Source organism: Toxotes jaculatrix, chromosome 7 (assembly GCF_017976425.1).
Source record: "Toxotes jaculatrix isolate fToxJac2 chromosome 7, fToxJac2.pri, whole genome shotgun sequence".
NCBI lineage: Eukaryota > Metazoa > Chordata > Actinopteri > Toxotidae > Toxotes > Toxotes jaculatrix.
In genome coordinates this window covers 11,963,937-11,969,657 of record NC_054400.1, presented here as the reverse complement: position 1 = coordinate 11,969,657, position 5,721 = coordinate 11,963,937, and the positions used below count along the sequence as shown (strand labels likewise).

The 5,721-nt window shown below is 38.2% G+C and overlaps 1 protein-coding gene across 1 annotated transcript in view; it reads left to right on the top strand.

Annotated features, from left to right (window-relative positions):
• The first annotated feature begins 881 nt into the window (after window positions 1-881).
• Window positions 882-5,721, top strand: part of ccser1 (coiled-coil serine-rich protein 1) — a 115,886-nt gene continuing 111,046 nt past the window's right edge. The window contains exon 1 of the mRNA XM_041042124.1: window positions 882-1,051. The gene's annotated coding sequence lies outside the window, so the exon portion shown is untranslated. The remainder of the gene's footprint in view (window positions 1,052-5,721) is intronic.

Here is a 5,721-nt window from a genome sequence, read left to right as displayed (position 1 = left end):
GTGGGGATTTCATCAAATAAAACTAGTGTGTTTTTAAATCTATTCTGTCTCTTTAATAATATTGTTTATATATTTGTATAAATGTATAATTGCTCTTTGATATGAGATTTAATGTTTAGACGGCCTGTCACTTTGTCTTTATGTTCTTGCATTAGGCTTTGTCCCACATTGTTCCTTGTAGAATGCTTATAGTTCAGAAAAACTGATCTTCCATATTTATATATCTGGGCACAATGGAGGGATCATAGCCTTAATTTTTTTTTTTTTTAGCTTCTTTGATGTTTCAAAGTACATTTAGGATGTTAGTATTCTAATACCTCTAGTCAAGAGTGGTGTGTTAATGTTCATCACATATAAAACAAAACAAAACACAAAGATTAAAGGGACAGAATTCATTAAGCTCCAGAGCTGTTTTTATATACTGTCTGTTCTGCAGAATGACACTATCTCTGAACACTATTATCTTACTTATCTCTGCAGTGAGGCTTACATTTCCATACATCAAATCAATAGTATTGATCTTACCCTGTTTTATGTTATATACAAAACATTGCCTACATATATTAAAATGCCTAAGGAGAACAAATAGCTGTTTTAGGGATGCAAAGTGAATGACAAGTCCATTCAGTGCACTATAAGGCTGCGGTTTAAATCCTAATATGTAGCAGGCAGCATGTATAAAAAGGGTCGATTTTAATGAGGATGAGTTTATTGACGATATTCGCCAGAGAGAAACTCCCATCCACCTGCTGGAGGATGCTGAGCTGTGGGAGCAGGAGGAGGCGGAGGAGGAGGAGGAGGGACATCACGGCCGTGGCCTGTCGTTGCAACGCGGAAGAGACGCAGGAGGAAAAGAGGCTCCACGTCACTGAGGTGTAATATCGGCGTCAGTGCCACACAAGGTGCTACCTCAGTACGGTTTCTGTACCGCTGTACAATTAGACAAATCCTCATGTAGGTTTATAATAGCACGTATGACCACAGAGCGAAGACCCGTTCAGCTGTTCCTGCACTGAACGGCCTCGGCTGAGACACTGGGAATCCGCTGAAGGTAACGTACGCTATCGGACGTTTGCGTGTGTTTGTCCGCCGCCTGCTAGCCAGCCCGGCTGGAGCTCAACCACAGGACGGTGTTTCTTCTCAGCACCGGTGACCTTTGCAGCTCCGAGACAGCGATGCGCCCTCTTTTACTGATATAACGTCGTAGGAGACCTTTAGCGCCAGGGTTTACTCGCAGCGGCTGAGTGTCAGTGCATTGACACGGCTAGCTAGGCTGGATTTAAGCTCGGCAGGCTTCAAAGCGTTGTTTCGGTTTGACAGTTGTTGGTGTCCCGCTGGCTGCTGCTGCTGCTGCTGGTTACATGCATTTTACATCTCATCTCATGCAAACTGTATAACCTGATAACCAGCTGTGGCTAATTCGTATGGCCAGTAATAATAATAATAAAAAAAAATGCAACCTGGGCCTGCTTAACTGTTGTGAAAACTGTTGGCAAGCACACACTAACAACATGCTAAGGCCCATTCATTGTTGTGGTTTTAGACACACTGTAAAACGTGAAGCAACCCCCTCCAAACCCCTATCGTTATAAAATGCCACTATAACAGCAAGCGTTGTAAACATGAGAAATATATTGTCAGTAGGACTGTGCAGGTATGCTACTGCTAGTGTTGAGAGCTGAATCAATTAGTGGATTAATTTATTAGTCGATGGACAGCTGAACAAATATTTTGATAATCGATTAATCATTTAAGCCATTTTTAAAGCCAAAAAAACAAAACAAAACATTATTCTGAATAAATATGCTGCTTACTTACATTGTTGTAAGCGGAATATGTTCAGTTTTGAATAATTGTTTAAAAAAGCAAAGCAAAAGGTTTGAAGTCTCATCTGGATCTGCGAAGTTGTGACTGACAATTTTTTTTGATGTTATGTAGAAAAAACAGAGAAAATAATTGTCAGGTTAATCCATAATTAAGATAACTGCTAGTTGCATCCCTTGTTTTGATACTGGTGCTACTACTCCCAACACCCTGAGCACATGAGCACTCTTCTTAGTGCTGCAATATTTGCATCTCTGCTGCTGCTGTTGTGGCTTATGTGTGCAGAGGCAACCTCTTTGGTTCAGTGAATTCATACAGTGAACATTTGTCACTTACCATTAAAAACTTGTGCCTTGTGTTTAAACATGCATGTGATTAAATTATTTACAATGAGTATTAAAATGAAATGCTGTGAGTTTGACAAATTATTTGATGGTAATAGAATATATTCAGAATTAGTGTATTAATAATGCATTCACCTCCTGAATAATGTCGTATTTACTTCCCTTATGTGATAGTAGATTGCTTGCTTTTAACAATAAAAAGTATCGATATCTGTATTGATATTACTGATCCTGGTTTTATTTGCGCTTGTTATCAGATCAAAACCAAATTTTGTGGCACTGCTAATATTCAGCAAAACTAAAGAGGCACTCCACAGACCTTACACCTAAAGATAAGGATTAAGCTCCTCGAGGGCCCCTTGGGCAATAATTTGTTCTTGACAGAAAATTAATGACAAAAATGTAGATAATTGATTTATCATTTAAGTCATTTTTAATCAAAAACACCACTAAATTCACTGGTGCCAGCTTCTCAGATTTGAATATTTATTAGTTTCCTGGTTTTCTGGTGATAGTAATCTCAAAATGCTGGGGGTTTTCACTGTTGGTCAGACAAAACGAAGAAATTTGAATATGTTAACTTGAGCTTCAGGGAATAATTATGTGAACACTATTTTCTGACATTATAAACAGAACAATCAACTGATTAGTAAAGAAAATAAATGTCAGACCAACTGATAATGAAAGCAATTCCTAGTTGCTGCCTTACAGTTCTCCTGTGATGGAATAATACTAGCTTGCCCAAGGCTTTTTGGGTGTTAATTATTTGATTTGACTTTGCCCTGTTGGTAATGCAGTCTCATATGAGGGTTATCAAAGCTTGGGCTTGGAGACTAAAGACTTTATAGCAAAAGGCTTTACTTTAGTCCAATTTTGCATTCAAATAATTAGAATATGTGTGTGCTCACCATTTATAACATTGTTTATATCATTGTCTAAGTGACTCAATTGTATCTTGTGTTGTTTCATCTGTTGTTTTTTGTTAGTCTGTTTCAGGATATCTGTATCTGCTTGTGTTTTGCAATTTACAGTGTGTTTCTCTAGGCATGTGTTGTCAGATTGGTGAAGGATTTTCTCAGTTTTGTATCGTTATTTTTATTTTTAGCCTCCTTTCTGAATATGATAGAAAGATGTGTTTTCAAAATGCTCGCTTCTTATGTTGCAGTACATTGAGCACTCAGACTGATATAGTTTTCCTTATTAATACAGTATCCATATGTCAGACTGACATTGATATAATGGGATGAATGGTCTGATTTTTCTTGTTTCTTCAGTGGCCCAAAACTAGATGGTTGCCATGTGTTTAGGATAGCAATGTTTCTGTTGGGGCAGAGGTGAGAGATTACATTTGCCTGTGAGTCTGTGGTTAAAAAGCCTCTTGCTCAATATAGCGTTTTGTTTTGACCACATAGTTTTGTTTTGCCTTCCACAAGTGAAAATATTTTGTATACGTTCTAAACAATGCACATACACAGACAAAACAGCACAAACAGAGTACACAAAGGACATGAGCCAGGCGATATGTTGATGTATAGACATAGATTAGTAATTGCCCGTGAATCTGTTTATTGTAATATGTATCTTATGTTTGTTTCTTGAAATAATTTTCTGAGATGTCTGAAGATAACACAAGCAGTTTGGTGATTGTGTCCACATTACTATTGCTTTTCACCAAATTTGTGTGTAAATTTCTTATGAATCCAGTAAGGTTGAGCATATGTTGCCGCATTATATTTACATGTCTCAATACAGAGGTATTTGGGCAAAGATAATAGGATATTTTGTCTTGATGACACCTCAACCCCAATTTGTTGGAGCGAACAAATGCACACCTTGCAAAAGCAATCCACCCTCTATCCCCACCCAGTGTGGACACACACACACACACACACACACACACACACACACACACACACACACACACACACATTAAGCAGTAAAGTGTTGCCACATATATCTTACATTACCTGTAGTAGACGATTATTGTTTAGATGTAATGTGTGGCTGCTGTTGTGAAAGAGATCCCATAAAGAACCTGCTTTATAGGAAACACCCAATTATTCACACCCCATACACACCTTTTATTCATTCACACTGACAGTTAATCATGTATCAGTGTAAAATTGCACTGAGATGGGAGTTTGGACCCATTCATTAGCCTTCTGAAATATTACTCCACATTAATATTGTAGGCTTAGGCTGTAGGGTGTGTTAATAAGATAACACAAACTCTACAACAGTGCAGGAATAAAAGACTTCAAGCTGAGCTGGTTTATTTGGCAAATGCTGTGATAATTAGGAGCATGAGAGGAGCCTCCCCCGAACTTGTAGAGCTATTGATTTCAAAACAGTGCATTACCAATATATTTGTGTTTTCTATGTTTTGAGAATATCCATTAGTGTCCTGTTTTTGAAACTGAAAAGTGGTGCTATAGTCAGGTACTATGACACACACACGAACCTTAGGGTTACGGTGTTTCTGAAGCTCCAGAGCCTTTACGCCAATATGACACTGACTGATGCTGTGCTATATCAATATAAGCAGCATTTGGTTCCCTGTGAATGTGGTCGGTGGAAATGAAATTTTGAAATACTCAGAAAATGAAACACTCTAGAAACCTGCAGGTTTCTGCAAAGCTGAGAAATCTTCTAGTTTAGTCCACTCTGAACAAGATTAATTTATATCAGTCGGTTTCCGAGTCCACTTTAAAATGAAAGTCAGACAAACTCAGCAAATCAAACTGTTTGTGCTGCACTTTGTTATTCAATACAGCAGCACCATCACCAACTGCAGTAAAGCGCAAAGGGAAGAGGAACTGAGATGAGGTGGTTTTGCTTTTCTAACAAAGGTAGTCTTCCTTATTTTGCAGAGAGGAAGTAAACACCTGCTCCACTGCAGTACTTTGACTTCTTTTTGTAAGCTTTAGCCTGGGCAGAGTATATGTGAGGTAGCCAGCTCTTTATCTCTTACTGATTTTATATTTACTGGTGAGAAATCTTTCTGTGACATAGTTGGATTAGGTCTTACTGTACAGTACCATAACGCCAAATATAATTGTATGTATGTCCTTTAACATTCGTGAGCATATATCCTTCCAACATTTTGTTTTCCTCTTACCCCCGATTGGTGAGTTGTTCTCAATCTGTTTTAATCTCTGTCGAATTAGTTGGAGGATGTTTGCCCTTAATGAGCCAACTCGGAGTGCCATGACCTGGTCAAATAGCTGTGGGATAGTTTGAAAAACAAACATTATTGAACTTCTGGCTCATCCTAAAAGGAAGTCACAGAAATGTGTTTGACAGGGCGGCCAGATCCAGGACAGACAGAACAAAGTGTAACCGTAAATGTTAGTGGCCTCCTCTGTCTTTAACAGTATTTATGTACTTTTTTCATGTATTACACAGGGGTAACTTTGTATGAAACTTGGAACTGCATCACTGTGTATTTAGAACTTGATCAAATTTACTTTCAAGGTGGTGACACACTCATAAGCCACCTCAGTAAAGGGTGTTAATGTAAGCTTATTACACGGAGATCGAAAACAAAATACCT